This window comes from Ursus maritimus, unplaced genomic scaffold (assembly GCF_017311325.1).
Source record: "Ursus maritimus isolate PB19 unplaced genomic scaffold, ASM1731132v1 scaffold_20, whole genome shotgun sequence".
NCBI lineage: Eukaryota > Metazoa > Chordata > Mammalia > Carnivora > Ursidae > Ursus > Ursus maritimus.
The window spans coordinates 28,599,722-28,618,719 of NW_024424453.1; the positions used below are offsets into that span (position 1 = coordinate 28,599,722).

Below are 18,998 nucleotides of genomic sequence, written 5' to 3' on the forward strand. Positions count from 1 at the left end.
CTTCAAGGAAAACAAATGATAGTATTTGTTGCCAGTGATAACACTCAGGCTTTTAAGTGAAAATTAGAATTTTGGAAAACTAGTACCTGCCATTTTGAACTTTACACCTTCCCAATACTTAAAATACATTTTGGGGGGGGGTAATATTGGAGATACTAACACATGTGATTTTTAAAGTATTGTGAATTAAAATGTGTCAATATCTGGAAGATCTGCATGGCTTGGTGAATCACTGTTTTCCAAATAACCCATGGATGATGTTATAAACTCATGCATGGGTAAAAGATCTATTCAAAGTACAAAACAAACCAGCAGATTTAATTTAACAGAATATGAAAAGTTCATTGATATAGTTTTAGATGTTATATTGCAACCAACCTTTAAGAAGCTATCACTTGTGGAGTTTAGATGCAGTATAAAGAGAGAATATCCACAATTATCTGAAAAAACCTATTAAAATATTCCTCCTTTTTCGATTACATATCTGTGTGAGGCTGGATATTTTTTCATGTACTTAAACCAAAAATGTATCTGCAGAAGCAGATATGACGATTTAGCCTGTCTTCTATTTTAAGCCAGAGATTAAAGAGATTTGTAAAAATGTAAATTTTTTGTTTTGGAAGATATTATTTTTTATTAAAAAATGTTATTTATGTTAACATGTAATGGATCTAGTCTTCTTAAAGTAATTAATAAGTATCCTAAATATTTTTCAGTTTCAGTTTTTCATACAGTAAATATCACTGGATGCAGCCTACATAAGTAAAACTTTTTGAGTCCTCAATAGTTTCAAGAATGTAAAGGGGGAAACGTAAAGAGTGTATGGTTTGAACACATAGAAGTTTATTTCTAGCTCCTGTAACAGCCCAGGTGGAAAGGTCAGTGGGCAGCTCTCCCCTGCACTGTAATTAGTCACTTAGGCTTCTCCCATGTGGTACCGACTCTTAGACTCTCGCTATCATCTGTGTTCAGTTAATACAGGGAAAGAACAGGGAGAAAGCGTTTGGGAGGTTTTTGTAGATGAGCCCACAAGGGTCTCGTTCGTTCCTCTCATTCTATTGGCTAAACTCAGTCATGTGACCGTTTTTAACTCTAAGGGAGACTGGGAAATCCACGTACCTGCGTGCCCAGGGAGAAGCGGAAAGATTTGGGGAGGAGGGCTGGAAGCTCTAAATTATTTATTTCTTATCTAGATTATTTCTGATCCCTTAATCTTTTTATTATTTGTTTATATAATTTTAAAACTTGTCATTTGAAATAGTATAGACTCATAGGAAGTTGCAGAGAGAGTACAAAATCTTGTGAACGCTTCCCCCAAAGGAGACATCTTCTCTGGATGTAGCACCACAAAGCTGGAAATTGACTTTGGTTCATTCCTGTTAAGTAGACTATAGACCTTAGTCAGTTTTTATCATTTTTTAAACCTGCCTTCATTTGTGTGTGTGTATTTCTATATCCTTTAATTTTTAAAAACTGTCCTGTAGTACGTGTTTTAATATTTTGAGCTGTCTTAGATCCCTTTTGAGAAGTAAGTGTGCTATTGGGGTGCAATATTGGGTGGTCAGTCTTTAAGCGCCAACTTTTGATTTCAGCTCAGGTCATGATCTCAGGGTTGTGAGATGGAGCCCCGTGTCAGGCACTGTGCTCAGCAGGGAATCTGCTTGAGATTCTCGCTCTCCTTCTCCCTGCACCCCCCATCACTCTCTTTCTCTCTCAAGTAAATAAATCTTAAAGAAGTAAGTGTGCTATGGGGCGCCTGGGTGGCTCAGCCGGTTGAGCGTCTGCCTTCGGCTCAGGTCATGATCCCAGGGGCCTGGGATTGAGTCCGGAGTCGGGCTCCCTGCTCAGCGGGGAGCCTGCTTCTCCCCCTGCTTGTGCCTGCGTGTGCTCTTTCTCTGTCTTATAGATAAATAAAATCTTAAAAGAAAAGAAGTGTGCTATAAATAATAAAGAAATAAAAAGTGTCCAGCAGGATATATCTTAATCCTCCTGATATGCCAAGATGGGTGGGTTGGGAGGGGGCTTATTTCTTGCAAATCAGGAGACCTGTACAGCCTCATGCTGTAGAAAGAACACGAACATTGGAGGCAGATATAGCTGGGTTCATATTCAACCTCTACTACACCTGACCTGTATGATTTTGGGTGGGCCAACTTAATCTCCTTGAGCCTTCTCTATTCATGTGCAGCATAATAAAGTATAGTCCTTACTTCACAGGATGCTGTGAGGACAAAGTGAGATCATGCACATAAAAAAAATTATCACAATGCCTGGCACAGTTGTCCTTATAATTAGGAACATAAGACGTGCAGTGCATGCTGGGGCTTCTGCTTAGGGTATCTAGCAAATTAGCGCAGGAACTGGGATTACTGACCCCAACCCCAGCAGAGCAGTGCCATCCAGTGAAGATGGAGGTCCCAACATCTTTGGGCATGAGGACCCCTTTCTAATGTCAAAATTCCAAGAGGAAATTCCCTCCTCCCTGCCTTCTACCGATAACTGTTGCATGCATAGCCTGACATAGCCAGTTGTTTGGATCTGGGAATTTTGAAATTTGGGAGCTGAAAGGAACCTTTAATGTCATTGAGCAGAAAAGACTCAGTTTATAGTTGAGGAATCCGAGGCTCAGAAAAGGAAAGGCTGTGGCCAAAATCAAACAGCAAGTTAGACACCAAGATGGACAGAACCTATGCCGCTACCTGCCAGTTCTGAGCCCTTCCCACTATGCCATGCTCTATCTCTGTGTCTTCAATGTTCTTTCCTCTTCCTCTTCTTGTGTCCCCTCCTTTTCTAAGCCCCACTTTGAGAGTTTGGGTTTTATGGCTTCTTGGCCTGAATTTCCTTAATTTGAGATCATGCCAACATTCCTTCCCTTCTTCGTGCAGGGCTTTATTCATCCATTATTGACCAATTGATCTTTTGTGCCAGTCTAGACCTTGAGCATACAGCTGGTTATCAGAGGGTCCCAGTCCCCAAACGTAGAAGGACAGGGGAGCCAGCTCCTCAGTGTCTCTTGAGAATATCTAATTATGTACTAGCATCTTTTTTTGGGGTTCAGAAGCCCTACAGGAATTCAGAGGGATTTAAAATCAACCCAATGGTATATTTACATTGCCTGATCTGCATTTTAGGTCTAGTTTGGTAACAATTATTTATCTACCTAGCCAGCTTGAAATTCACATTTCCCTTTAGTACACAGTGAAGGAAGCCCCATGAAAGGCTCATGTTTGATTAATCAAGGAGGAGACAGGCATACACAGACCTGAGAGATTGAGCTGTCTCATGTTAGCCCCGGGGTTCATGAATTTTCTGAAGCATGGTTTCCTGCCCTTTCATTCTTACAAACTGCTGAAGAAGGATGGAATGTGAAGACTTATTCGAGTCAAAACAGTATAAAATCAAAGCTCTTACCACATTCCATTCTTTCTAGAAAGCAGATACTTTCATATATTTAATCATCCACTGGCATCGTCTTTCTAAACTAACACATACCTTCTTTCATATTAGTTTAGTTGTTAAAGAGACAGATAAAATGGATAGTTTTCTTTCCCTTAAAAATTTATTCCCTTTCGGGTGGAGGCACTGTGGGATGGTACAGAGTACAGAGTTTTTGAAGGAGGCTTTGCGATTTTTTTTTTAAGTAAATTCTACTCCCAAGTTGGGGCTCGAGCTCATGACCCCAAGATCAAGAGTTGCATGCTGTACTGACTGAGCCAGCCAGGCACCCCACACCCCGATAGTGTTTTGGTTGAAAATATTTGTATTTGGTGGTGTCCCTATCCTGTCCCTATATCCAAGACATTCATTCAAAAAAACCCCATTTATTAAATGGTAGTAGAGTAGTAGAGTGGGGTGCAAAGTTTTTCAAGTTGTAGGTCCCAACATATTGACAGGGGTCATGAAGTCTGTTGGGCTGAACTGGCATTTAAAAAAAAATGAACTAAAACCAAAAAAAGTAGAATAGAAAACATCAATGTGAATTATGTGTAGTAAGGGTAAATATTGTTACATGAAACTTTTGATTCAGCTATATTTATAGGGGTGTGTGTGTGTGTGTGTGTGTGTGTGTTCGGTGTTGTGTTATGAAATTTATTTCTTATTGTGGGTCCCCATCAAAAATGTTGGAAAACACTGCTACAGCAGTTACGAGTACAGGCTCTGGAGTGAGACAGCATGAATTCAAATCCTGGTTCCATTATTTTCTAGATGTTTGATTATTTGGCAATTACTTAAGATCTCTGTGAAATGGGGATCATGATAGATTATAACCTAGAGCCAGTGCTTCCATTAGGACCAGGAGGCATGTGGGCACAATGATGAGGGCACATCATATTTTTAGGACCCCACTAAGATGCTTTGATTTCTTTTAAAATCAGAAGAAGAAAAAAATGAACCTTCAGGGTTAAAGAAAAGTTTTTAATTTTTTTCTCAGATCATTAAAAAAATGAATTTTGGGGGCCCCACAAAAATCTCCTACGGTGGGAGGGGCCCTTCAAAGAAAAAGTGCCTAGGGCAATGTAAGTCCTAATGCAGTTGTGAACTGACCTGATGGGTAGGGTGACCAGCGTGCCCCAGTTTGATCTGACAGCCCTGCGTTCCAGGAGCCCCCTCAGCCCAGGGAAAAGCAGGCCGGTCAGCCGCCCTGCTGATAAGCTTGTCGTGATGGTGAAGTTAGATGACTGCTGACAAAGCATGGCAGACGCCTGGCATGTCGGTGTCTAACAAATGCTTTAACACGTGCTGGGCACTGTGCTGGCCCTTGAGAATTTTCAGTGGAATAAAATACCCTGGGCAGCTGTTGAGAAGCAGGAGAACGTAGTGGCTAAGTGTGAGCTCAGCATCCAGACAACCTCGGTTCAAATCCCAGCTCCGCCATTTATCACCTTTGTGCTTTGGGCTGAGTTTCTCAGTCTTTCTGTGCCTTAGATTCTTTATCTGTATGATGGATATGATTGTACTTGTACCTACTTCACTGGAAAGTTGTGAGTATTAAATGAATTGGTGCTTTAAAAATATTTACAACAGGGCACCTGAGTGGCTCAGTTGTTAAGTGTCCAACTCTTGATTTCCGCTCAGGTCATGATCTCAGCGTTGTGGGACTGAGCCCTGCATTGGGCTCTGTGCTCAGCGTGGAATCTGCTTGAGATTCTCTCTCTCTCTCCCTCTGCCCCTCCCCCTGCATGCGTGTCCATTCTCTCTAAATAAATAAAAATCTTTAAAAAAATAAAAATACTTAGACCAGTGTCTCACGTATGCTAAGCACTTGAGTAAGTCTCAGCTATTTAAGTATATATCAATTCTCAGTTTGGGTTGCAATAACAAGTGAGTACAGATTAGGTGGCTTAAACAACTGAAATTTATTTTCTCACGGTTTTGGAGACTGGAAGTCCAAGATCAAGGTTTGCAGGCTCAGTTTCTGGTTAGAGCTCTCCCTGGCTGGCAGATGGCTGCCTTCTCACTGTGTCCTCACGCGGTGTAGAGAGAGAGGAACAGCAAGCTCTCTGGTGTCTTTTCTATACATCCTACTGACCAGAACTGAGCCATGCATATGCCCAACCTTAGATCACTCACTGGCAAAGGACAGTGGGGTCACCGTGACTGGTTTAGTCTAATAGTGATTCCTCCAGATACAACTGGTCTTATGTTGACAAGTTGGAAGAGGAGGAAGGCTGGGGTAGGCTTCTGACAGTGTGCCATGGGGAGCTCACAGGCTACCTGAGAAGCTAGACAAAACACCAACAGATAATACAAAGTGGAAAGGTGGAGCTAATGGTACAGACAAAGATGGGGGGGGGTACTTTAGGGATGTGACAGGCATGTGAGTTGGGCAAAGAAGTAGGACAGAGAAAAGGAACATCAGGAGGAAGTGTGAGGAACCAGTGAGAGCACAGGTGAGTCAGGGACCCACAGGAATGTGCTGGAAAGGAGACTTCTGGAGGCAAGAGTGGGTGATGAATGACAGGAAACAAGGCAGGAGAAGTGGAGTGAGCCCAGACCACGGAGGCCTTGAATGTTGGGTGAGGGAGCTTGGACTTGGTCCTGAGACCAGCTGGGAGCCTTTGATCATTTGAAGCAGGGGAGTGGCTGATGAGCTGAGCATCCAGAGAAAGCCCTGTTCCTCAGTCTGGACTATGCACTTTCCAGGGGCTACACGGTGGTGTGGTTGGGGGTTTTGAGGCCACAGGGTAAATGGGTGTATCTTCGTCTATGCAACTGAATGGTTAAGGGAGAAAAAGTTAAATGTATCCAGCCAGCACCTTAAATGGGACCAATGTTTCCAAATCTTTTTTTCTGTATGGTTTCAGGTTAGAGTTTGCCGCAAGAGAACCTGCATAAAAATTTGGAAGCTGGAAGAGAAGCCCAGCTATTACTTTTGGACTGTCACCATGGTTAAGTGCAGTGGGTTCCAGCTTGTTCTAGCCTCCCGTACTCTAAGACCAGCTCATCTATCCAAGTGCTGGCCTTGAGGACCAGCAGCTGCCCCAGGTCCAGCAGCAGATGCTGGCTGTGGGCTCCCACAGCCTGTACAGGCAACAGCTCCTCATGCATTTCTCCATCAGCTTCCCCTCTGCATCCCACTTTGACAGCAGATGTACTTCTCAGGTGACTATCTGATCTCACTCCTCCTTTCCAAACTGCACTTCCCAGTTCCTCCCATCATTGTGTAAGGTCTCATTCCCAGTCCCTTATCCCCGAGCTCATTGGGGCTCTACTTCTCCAACTGAACCTGAATTGATAGAATCATTTCCTTTTGATGCTGCACTCAGCCCTGAGGAAAGGGAGGTTTCGATAGGAAATAGAGGAAGGAATCTTAAAGCTGTGGCAATATTGGAGGAGGTGAGCCTGCATGGGACATAGTGGGCAGTTGTAAGCCACAAGGGCAGTGAGGACCCACATGGTGTGGGGGATCTAATGGCCATAAAGAGGAGTGTGTCAAAGGAAAAATGGTTTCTGCTTCCTGCTTTCACCAGGACCCGCCTCTGATGACAGCTTACTCAGTCTGTTCTGGCTGTCAACGTGGCTTGTTGAACAATGGCTCATAACAGATGATGCTTTCATCCCCAAGAGAGAAACAGAATCAGAGAAAATGTACAAAGGCAGGAGCAGTGGGAAATAGAACACTGAGAGGAAAGTCACACAATGCATTCATGAATCTAGAAGAAATTTTAGGAGTTCCTTTTGTGGCAAGTTCCTTTATAAAACATCTTGATTTGTTGTCTTCATATTTGGGATCATAGAAGAAATAGTTATAAGTAGATCTGTCCCTTTTTTTATTAAAACTATTCCTGAGAATATTGTCTATCCCATTGTTTGTGGTCCTATACGTAGAGATCCATGTAAAAATTGTCCTTTCAGCGTTCAAAAATGGGAAGAAATGTTGAGTCTTCCAATAGTCTGGAAAACATTTATAAGGCAAGGAAAATATGGTATCAATTTTATTTTTCTTTTTTGCCTGGCTACCAGGAAACTCAGAGATATGTATTCTGCTTGAAGGAGGAAGTGTTCTTTAATCCAACTTGGTATTGTCATTCTGTGCTTGGTTCCTTTGAGAATCTGCAATTCCCTTTGACACAGAGGTACTTCTCAGGTGACTATCTGATTTCACTTCTCCTTTTCAACCTGCACTTCCCAGCTCCTCCCATCACTGGTATTATTATGTGAACCCTGAAAGGACAGCAGATTGCTTGAGGCAATTTTGTCTTTATTGAATTTGTTAAAGGTCTTCCCTCTTACCTTCTCCTGGGTTTGGGAGACAACCTAGAGAGGAAATACTTTAGTTCTGATACTTGACATCCTTCCTTTCCATTCCACCCAAGAAACTAACATGATTCTTGACCGAGAGGAAGACAAGGGAGAAGATGGAGAAGTTTGGATGAAAAAATTATCCTTGTGCATGGGTTATAACCATTCATATGGTTATTTTCATCCTGAAATACAACTAAGATATGGAACACCTATAAGATTGCTCATTTGTGTGGAACTGTCAGGAAAACCTTAGTGGTTTGCTTCTAAACAGTCATATGATGAATGTTTTTGTAGGTTACCATAGAGACCATGGATTGTTCTATTGGTTCCTCAGCTTTTTCACTTTTAGGTAATGATCTAGTTAACTCAAAAAAAAAAAAACCCCAACAAACACAAAAATAGTTTTCCAATAGAATCATATATAGGTGATCATATTCTTTGCTAACTTTTTGAAAATGTAGTTATGTAATTTGTAATTAAAAATTACCTTTATAGGGGTGTCTGGGTGGCTCCGTCAGTTAAGCGTCTGCCTTCGGCTCAGGTCACAATCCGCAGGTGCTGGGATTAAGCCTTGTGTGGGGCTCCCTGCTCAGTGGGGAGCCTGCTTCTCCCTCTGCCTGCTGCTCCCTCTGCTTGAGCACTCTGTCAAATAAATAAATAAAATCTTTAAAAAATACCTTTATATAGAGAAAAGTTTGTTATGACAACAGACTGAATTCCCATTTGTAGGATTGAAGTCCCTACGTCTAATCATACAATTCTATCTTCAGGCTACAGGAAAGTGGATTAAAATCAGCGTGAGTGATTTAATCTGAAGCTCTGAAGGAAATTCAACTGGTTCCAGATAATGGGAAGATAATAAATGTCAAGGAAAATTCAATCTCACTTCATTAGTGAGATGAAGGACGTGGGTGGCACAGTTTGGTTTCACCATCAGGGAAATGACGAGATGTAGTGTAAACACATCATCGCAAACCCAAACACACAGCCGCGTACAATGAGTGCACCAAAGCGCAGCACACTCACAATGTAAGCACCATGAGAGCAAGTTCCTCTTCTGTTGTGATATTGCCAAAGAACACCATCTTGCAGTGTAGGTACTCGAATATATGTCAAATAAATAATTTGAAAATAAATGATATAGAAAGATACCAGTATAGGAGAAAATACCACTCTGAAACAGCACTTATTCTCCATAACTGCTTTGTACTCTAAGAACATACAGAATATTAATTAAATATAATAAGTCCTGTGAGATGATAAGCCAAGACAGCAAAATGGGTTGAAGAGACTGCCGAACGAAAGAAAAGTTAATTCTATTAGATATGTAATTAATGAACTCAATATGGTTATGAACAGTCATGACTGGCAGCCAAACTTTGGTGGAGAGGCTAGAGATAACGCAGAGAAAAGAGAGAAAAATACTCTAAAACAAGAGAGGCAATGACAGACATGCAGGAGAGCAAAGACAATCCTTTGAAGGCTTTGAAGCAGAGACTCTAACACACGAAGAGAAAGAACCCTCAGAGACACAATCCAAAAACGTTGCCTGGAGATAAAAGAAGAACAGAATTTTCAGGCACAAAGGGCAGATCAGATACTTGGAAAAGCTGATTAAACATGATGGCAGTCAAAGCATAGCTATAGTCCGAGTTATTTAACAACTTGAAAAATGAAGAGAGACTATTCAGGTGTCCAGGAAGAAGCAGGAGGGGTAAAGAGTTAGGCCGGGCTCCGACTTTTTCTCAGCGACACTCAAAGCCTAGGGACTATGAAGCCATGTCTGCCAAGTGCTGAGGGAAACCAAGTGTGACCCAGGAAGGTGTCCTTAGTCAAGTTCTTAGTAAAATACAACAGAGACCGTCAGACATGCTCAAACACGAGAGAAGTCAGGAAGGGAAGCACGCATTAGCCATCAGCCCTTCTTGGAAAACTCTTTAAAGGTAATCCATTTAGCCAAAAGACGAAACAAAATAAGGAACCCAGGAAGAACACTGGGGTCAAAGTCTCATAGTTCATTTAAATATGGGGAGACTAAGGCTGAAGAGTAAAAGGAATTACGGTTGCAGAAAGGAGTGGGAATAGTAGAAACCTCAGTAAAGTGAAAATGATGTGAGAAAAAAAATATTAAGTGGGAAAGAAGAGAAAGAAAAAAAGTGTAGCTGTGCTAATACTTACGTGTTCCAGTGCAGGGACAGTGGATAAATCAAACACGTGTATTTAAAAGACGCATAATATTCCAACCTCTTAACGGTCTTCACTATCTTTATTTATTTATTTTTTAACCCTGGGCCCAAAAGAATCCTGTAGCAACTAATATTTCTTAAGGTGAAAAATCATAAATCAAAAATTCAGTATTTCTTTCAACATCATTTTTTTTGTATGTTAAATTCAGGTGGAATTAACCCAAAATTCCAGTTTTTGTTTGTTTATTTGTTTTCCTTTTCAGAAAGCAGCTCGTGTAGCTTGAGCCCAGTCACATATAATTTGTTCTGGGTGCCAGGCTTGAATAGCTTGCTCTCTCTCTTTTTTTTTTTCTTAAAGTAGGCTTTGGAGCCCAATGTGGAGCTTGAACTCATGACCCTGAGATAGAGAGTTAGGCCCTTAACCGACTGAGCCACCCAGGCACCCCGCCACTCTTTTTAGTAGATCTCTTTGAGCAATACTTCTTACCCACTGTGGGCATAGACAGAGGGCTGGAAAAATGATCACCGAACAATGCTAGCTCACTGCAAGGTGAGACTTTTAAGTGATTTATTCTTATTTGGACTTTCTGGTGTGGCTTAAGATTTCTATAATGTGCAGGATTTTAGATTTTTATTTTGTTTTATTTTTAAGATTTATTTATTTGAGAGAGAGAGAGCGAGCGAGCAAGAGAGAGAACAGGAGCAGGGGGCAGAGGCAGAAGGAGAGGGAGAAGCAGGCTCCCCGCTGAGCAGGGAGCCCGATACAGGGCTCAATCCCAGAACCCTGGGGTCACGACCTGAGCTGAAGGCAGACACTTAACTGACTGAGCCACCCAGGTGCCCCTGCAGCAGACACTTCTAATGTCGGTGGGGGTGTGCTTGTCCTGAGGCCCGGGGGCAGGACAGCTTGCATTACCTCTTGAACCTGCTACAGATCCCTCTCTTGCTCTGGCCCCTCCACGAGTCCATTCTGATATAAACCCACAAACAAACAAATAGGGGAGAAAGGAATACTCTTTCTTTTAGGAGAAAGCCAACTGAAACGTAGAAGTGATGGAATTAAAAGTCACCATTTGGCAACCATAATAGTAACAAATGATGCAGCAAGAATCATCAACTCATACCAAAACTAAGACCAGTGGGAGAAAGTTTGAGGAGTAACAGATGATTTACATAGTCTCAAAGTTATCTTCCCATAAGATACTTATCAACGACAAAAGGGGAAATGCTAAGTGCAGTGGAGACGCTGGACACACACCACCTTGACTGAGTGAGGAAAGTTAACATCACCAGGATGCCTGGGTGGCTCAGTCGGTTAAGTGTTTGCCTTCGGCTTGGGTCATGATCCCAGGGTCCTGGGATCGAGTCCTGCATCAGGCTCCCTGCTCAGTGGGGAGACTGCTTCTCACTCTCCCTTTGCTGCTCCCCTTGCTTGTGCGCTCTGTCAAATAAGTAAATAAAATCTTTAAAAAAAGAAACTTAACATCACCAGTTATGGGACATATTAATACGAGGTGCCTCTGCATCAGTTTATGGTATTCCGACCTAAAGTAGTCAACCTGAATTTAATCTTGAGGAAATTTCAGGCAAACCCAAAACAGAGGGACCTTCTGGTGGTGTGGGCTGGATTTAGTCCTCCCCAAAGATATGTTGAAATCCTAGTCCCTCAGAACGTGACCTTATTTGGAAATAGAGTCATTGCAGATGTAAGTAGTTAAGATGAGGAGAAAAAACACAATAAGAAGAAAAACAGGCGCACAGATATGTGAAGGGAGAACATCCATGAACACAGAGGCAGAGCGCGAAGGGCTGCATGTGCAAGCCAGGGAGCACTAAGGACTTCTGCCACCACCAGAAGCTGGGCGTGAGCAAGGAAGGATCCTTCCCCATGAGTTTCAGAGGGCGCAAAGCCCTGGTGACACCTTGATTTTGTACTTCTAGACTCCAGAACTGTGGGATAATAGATACTGTTGTTTAAGCAACCTAGTTTGTCATAATTTGTTACAACAGTCTTAGGAAACAAATACATCTGTGCTTGTCAAAGGTCAATGTCATGAAACACAGAAGGAAAGACTGACTTTTCCAGATTCAAGGAAATTAAAGAGATGTGACTACTCAACATAGCCCATGATATGGGATTTTCTGTTGTCCTAAAGGACCTTATTGAAACAACTGATAAAATCTGAGTAAGGTCTTTAGAGTGGACGATAGTGTTATTACCAACGTTAATTTCTTGATTTTGATAGTGGTACTGTAGTTATTTAAGAGAAGTTCCTTCGTTTTAAAGACATATTCATTAATTAATGATAAAGGATGATAAGGATAAAGAAACATCATGCCTGCAACTGACTTTCAAATGGCTTAGAAATTCCATCACAACTGGTCAATCATCAAACTTTACATCAAAAACCAGGGATGTACTGTATGGTGACTGTATGGTGACTAACATAACATAATATAATATAATATAATATAATATAATATAATATAATATAATAATAATATAATAAAAATATTTTTAAAAAAGAAATTCCATCACATTATTTTGGGGGTAGTGACTAACTGATTCTAAACTTTAAGGCGAAAGACCCAGAATAGGCAACACAATACCGAAGACGCAGAACAAAGTGAGAGGATTGACACTACCTGACTTCAAGAGTTACTATCCAGCTACAGAAATCAAGACAGTGTGGTTTGTGAAAAAACAGGTCAGGGGAACACAATAGAGAGCGCAGACACAGGCCCACGCAAAGAGAGTGGACTGATCTTTGGCAAGGAGTGAAGGCAGTACAATGGAGGAACGAATGGTGTTGGAACAAGTGGACATCTGCATTGGAAAGAAATGAATCTAGACACAGACCTCACACTCTTCACAAAAAGTACATCATAGACCTAAAAGTGACATGCAAAACTATAAAATGCCTAGAAGAAAACATAGGAGAAAATCTTGGGTTTGGTGATGAGTTTTTTAGATACAACATTAAGAGTGTGATCAATGAAAGAAAAATTTGATAAGTTGGACTTTATTAAAATAAAAAACCTCTGCCCTGCAAAACCCACTGTTGAGAGAATGAAAGAATAAGTCATACACTGGGAGAAAATACATGTAAATCACATGTATAGTAAAGGACTTTTATCCACAATAGAGAAAGAACTTTTTTTTTTTTCCAGAGAGAGTGTGAGCTGGTAGAAGGGCAGAGGGAAAGAGAGAGAGAATCTTAAGCAGACTCCATGCTCAGTGCAGAGCCCGACGCAGGGCTCAATCTCATGACCCTGAGATCATGACCTGACCCAAAACCAAGGGTTGGATGCTTAACCCACTGAGCCACCCAGGCGCCCCTAGAAAGAACTCTTAAAACTCTTTGATAAGAAAACAGCCCAATTAAAAGAGGGGCAAAGGATGGGAAGATACCTCCCTGATGAAGATGTACTGGTGGCAAAGAAGTGCACGGAAATGTACTCGACACCATAAGTTATTAGCGTATCACCAATTCAAGCAACAATGATGTACTGCTACATTAGAATGGCTAAAATCCCCCAAGCTGAAAATCCCAAACACTGACAAGGATGTGGAGTAGTAGGAACACTCACTCATTGTTGGTTGGGAATGCAAATGGCACTTGGCATTGCTACTTCCACCTCAGAAGACCGTTTGGCAATTTCCTACAAAGCTAAACATGGTGTCACTGTATGATCCAGCAATCATGCTCATAGATATTTACTTAAATAAGTCAAAAACTTATGTCCAGACAAAATCTGCACACAGATGTCTATAGCAGCTTTATTCATAATTGCCCCAAATGGAAAGCAACCCAAGATGACCTTCAACAGGTGAATGAATAAACAAATTGGTGTATCATATTTCATCCGTACAATAGGGTATTACTTTAACAATAGAAAGAAATGAGCTATCAAACCACGAGAAGACATACAGGAACTTTAAATTCATATTGCTAAGTGAAAGAAGGCAATCTGAGAAGGCTACATACTGCATGTTTCCAATTATATGGCATTTTGGAAAAAGCAAAACTGTAAAGACAGTAAAAAGATCAGCGATTGCCAGGGGCTCAAATAAGGGGGAAAGGATGAATAGAGGATTTTTAGGGCAGTGGACTATTCCAGTGACACTCTAATGGATACATAACATTGTGCATTTATCAAGACCCATAGAATGTACAACAGAAAGAATGAAGCCTAATGTTAATTATGGACTTTAGTTAATAATGTGTCAGTATTGCTTCTCTAATTGTAACAAACATACTGCACTAATGTGAGAAGTTAATAATAGGGAAAAATTTGTGGGAGAGAGAGTATATGGGAACTCCTTGTACAATCTGCTCAATTTTTCCGTAAACCTAAGCCATTAAAAAAAATAAAGTCTACAGGGTGCCTGGGTGGCTCAATCAGTTAAGCATATGCCTTCGGCTCAGGTCATCATCTCAGGGTCCTGGGATTGAGCCCTGCATTGGGCTCCCTTCTCAGCTGGGTGTCTGCTTCTCCCTCTCCCTCTGCTCCTCTCCCTGCTTATGCTCTCTTGCTCTCTCTCTCTCTAATAAATAAATAAAATCTTAAAAAAATAAAGTCTACCAATTAGAAATTATTACTCAATTTAATGAATTTGAAGTAGTAAATTTTTAAAGTTTTTGTCTCAATGTTTGCTGGTCAAAATTTCTAAAGCAAAGTATACATTTATTTTGTCTTTTTATTTATAAAAGTAAATAATTTTTTTACTTCAAGATTTTATTTAAATTCTAGTTAATGTATATGGTAAAATTGATTTCAGGTGTAGAATTTAGTGATTCATCACTTACATATAACACCCAATGCTCATCACAACAAGTGCCCTCCTTAACACCTATCACCCAGTTAGCTCATCCCCCACCTACCTCCGTCCATCAACCCTCAATTTGTTCTCTATAGTTAAGAGTCTTCATGGTTTGCTTCCCTCTGTCTTTCTTTTCCCCCTTCCCCTATGTTCATCTGTTTTGTTTCTTAAATTCTACATATGAGTGAAGTCATATGGTATTTGTCTTTTTCTGACTGACTTACTTCTCTTAGCATAATATACTCTAGCTCCATCCACATCATTGCAAATGGCAAGATTTCATTCTTTTTGATGGCTGAGTAATATTCCATTATATGTATACACACCCCACATCTTCTTTATCCATTCATCAGTAGATGGATATTTGGGCTCTTTCCATAGTTTGGCTATTGTTGATAATGCTGCTATAAACATCAAGATGCATGTACCCCTTCGAATCTGTATTTTTGTATCTTTTGGGTAAATACTTAGTAGTGCAATTCCTGGATCATGTAGTTCTATTTTTAACTTTTTGAGGAGTAGTTCTATTTTTAACTTTTTGAGGAACCTCCATACTGTTTTCCAGAGTAGCTGCACTAGTTTGCATTCCCACCAACAGTGCAAGAGGGTTCCCCTCTCTCCACATCCTCACCACCACATGTTGTTTCCTGTGTTGTTACTTTTAGCCATTCTGACAGGTGTGATGCGATATCTCATTGTGGTTTTGATTTGTATTCGTCTGATGATGAGTGATGTTGAGCATCTTTTCATGTGTCTGTTAGTCATCTGTATTCCTTTGGGAAAGTATCTGTTCATGACTTCTGCTCATTTTTTAAAAAAATATTTTATTTATTTATTTGACAGAGAGAGAGACAGTGAGAGAGGGAACACAAGCAGGGGGAGTGGGAGAAGGAGAAGCAGGCTTCCCGCTGAGCAGAGAGCCTGATGTGGGGCTCGATCCCAGGACCCTGGGATCATGACTTGAGCCAAAGGCAGACGCTTAATGACTGAACCACCCAGGTGCCCCTCATTTCTTAATTGAATTATTTATATTTTGGGTGTTGACTTGATAAATTCTTTATAGATTTTGGATACTAACCCTTTATCTGATATGTTATTTGCAAATATCTTCTCCTATTCTGTAGTTTTTCTTTTAGTTTTGTTGATTGTTTCCTTTGCTATGCAGAGGATTTTTATCTTGATGAAACCCCAATAGTTCATTGCTTTTCTTTCCCTTGCCTCCAGCAACATGTCTAGTAAGAAGTTGCTACAGCCAAGGTCAAAGAGGTGGCTGCTTGTGTTCTCTTCTAGGATTTTGACGGTTTCCTGTCTCACATTTAGGTCTTTCATCCATTTTGAGTTTATTTTTGTGTATGGTGTAAGAAAGTGGCCCAGTTTCATTCTTCTGCACATTGCTGTCCAGTTTTCCCAACACCGTTTGTTGAAGAGACTGTCTTTTTTTTCATTGGATATTCTTTCCTACTTTTTGAAGATTAGTTGACCGTAGAGTTGTAGGTCCATTTCTGGGTTTTCTATTCTGTTTCACTGATCTATGTGTCTATTTTTGTACCAGTACCATACTGTCTTCATGACTACAGCTTTGTAATATAGCTTAAAATCTGGATTTGTGATGCCTCCAGCTTTTTCTTTCTTTCTTTTTTTTTTTTTCTTTTTCAAAGTTGCTTTGGCTATTTGGCATCTTTTGTGGTTCCATGCAAATTTTAGGATTGTTTGTTCTAGCTCGGTGAAAACTGTTGGTGGTATTTTGATAGGGATTGCATTAAATGCATAGATTGCTTCAGGTATTATGGACATTTTCACAATGTTTGTTCTTCTAATTCATGAGTATGGAATGTTCTTCCATTTCTTTCACCCCCTTAGTTAGGTTTATTGCTAGGTATCTTATGGTTTTTGGTGCAATTGTAGATGGGATTGATTCCTTGATTTCTTTTTCTGCTGCTTCATTATTGGTGTATAGAAATGCAACAGATTTCTGCACATTGATTTTATATCCTACAACTTTGCTAAATTTGTGTATCAGTCCTAGTAATTTTTTGGTGGAGTCTTTTGGGTTTTCTACATAGTGTATAATGTCATCTTTGAATAGTGAAAGTTTGACTTCTTCCTTGCTGATTTGGATGCCTTTTATTTCTTTTTGTTGTCTGATTGCTGAGGTTAAGACTTCTTGTAGTATGCTGAATAGTAGTGGTGAGAGTGGGTATTCCTGTCTTGTTCCTGGACATAAAGAACCTGCCATCCTTTCCCCATTGAGGATGAAATTAGCTGTGGGTCTTTCACAGATGACCTTAATGTTGTTGAGGTACGTTTCAACTATACCTACTTTGTTGAGGGTTTTTACCAAGAATGGATGCTGTATTTTGTCAAATGCTTTTTCTGCATCTATTGAGAGGATCATATGGTTCTTATCCTTTCTTTTATTAATGTGGTGTATCACGTTCATTGATTTGCAAATATTGAACCATCCCTGCAGCCCAGGAATGAATCCCACTTGATCATGATGAATAATTCTTTTAATAAACTGTCAGCTTCAATTTGCTAGTATCTTGTTGAGAATTTTTGCATCCATGTCCATCAGAGATATTGGCCTGTAATTCTCCTTTTTAGTGGGGTCTTTGGTTTTGAAATAAAGATAATGCTGGCTTCACAGAATGAATTTGTAAATTTTCCTTTCATTTCTATTTTTTGGGAACAGTTTGAGAAAAAAGTATATTGCATACAGGCCTACCTCAAGAAGCAAGAAAAGTCTCAAATACACAACCTTACTTTACACCTAAAGGAGCTAGAAAAGGAACAGCAAATAAAGCCTAAAGCCAGCAGAAGAAGGGAAATAATAAAGAATAAAGGGCAGAAATAAATAATACAGAAACAAAGATGATAGATGGTTCTCCATTCCCTCACTTTCAATCTGCAGGTGTCTTTAAGTCTAAAATGAGTCTCTTGTAAGCAGCATATAGATGGGCCTTGTTTGTTTTTCTTATGCATTTTGATACCTGGTCTTTTGATTGGAGCATTTAGTCCATTTACATTCAGAGTGATTATTGATAGATATGAATTTAGTTCCATTGTGTTATTACCTGTAACGTTGTTTTTCTGGTGATGTTCTCTGTTCCTTTCCAGTCTTTGTTGCTTTTGGTCTTTTTTCCCCCACTTAAAGTGTCCCCTTTAATTTTTCTTGCAGGTCTGGTTTAGTGGTCAAGAACTCCTTTAGCTTTTGTTTGTCTGAGGAACTCTTTATCTCTCCTTCTATTCTGAATGACAGCCTTGATTGATAAAGTATTCTTGGCTGCATATTTTTACCATTCAGCATGTTGACTATATCATGCCACCCTCTTCTGGCAAGTTTCTGTGGACAGATCTGCTGTGAATCTGATCTGTCTTCACTTGTAGGTTGAGGACATTTTTTCCCTTGCTGTTTTCAGGATTCCTTCCTTGTCTGTGTATTTTGTGAATTTGACCATGTTATGTCTCGTTGATGGTGAGCTTTTGTTGAATTTAATGGGAGTTCTCTGTGCCTCTTGGATTTTGGTGTCTGTTTTCTTCCCCAGATTAGGGAAGTTTTCAGCTATAATTTGCTCAAATAAATCTTCTGCCACTTTTTCTCTCTCTTCTGTTCTGAGACTTCTATGATTAGAATGTTATTACAGTTTATGTAGTCACTGAGTTCCCTAAGTCTACGTTTGTGATCCAATACCTTTCTTTCCCTCTTCTTTTCAGTTCATCATTTTTGATAATTTTATCTTCTATATCACTGATTTGTTTCTCTGATTCATCCATCCTCGTTGTCATGGCATTCATTCGGGTTTGCATCTCAAGTATAGCATTTTTATTTTTTGGCCTAACTAGTTTTTGGTTCTTTTATCTCTGCAGTAAGGGATTCTTTAGTGTCTTCTATGCTTTTTTAAAGCCCAGCTAATATCCTTATAGTTGTTGTTTTAAATTCTGATTCAGACATCTTACTTATATCTATATTGATGAAATCCCTGACTGTTACTCCTTCCTGTTCTTTGTTTTGGGGTGAATTCCTCCATATCATCATTTTGTCTAGGTCACGTTTTTGTTTTGCTTTTTTTGTTTTTGTGATTGTTAGGAAAGCCTGTTATATTCCTGCTCCTTAAAGTAATGGCTATATTAAGAAGAGGTTCCCCCCCTCCCAAAAAAGAATCTAGATCCTGTTTCCCCTAGAGCTGAAGCTTTGTACCACTCTATGATCAGAAGACTTGGTGTAAATAAGGGGTTTGTGC

General features: G+C 40.2%; 1 long non-coding RNA gene across 1 annotated transcript in view; it reads right to left on the reverse strand.

Annotated features, from left to right (window-relative positions):
- LOC103679058 overlaps positions 1–18,998 on the reverse strand; it is a 46,197-nt gene that overhangs the window by 16,573 nt on the left and 10,626 nt on the right. Inside the window, exon 2 of the long non-coding RNA XR_572829.2 lies at positions 8,234–8,388. This is a non-coding gene — a long non-coding RNA (uncharacterized LOC103679058). The remainder of the gene's footprint in view (positions 1–8,233; positions 8,389–18,998) is intronic.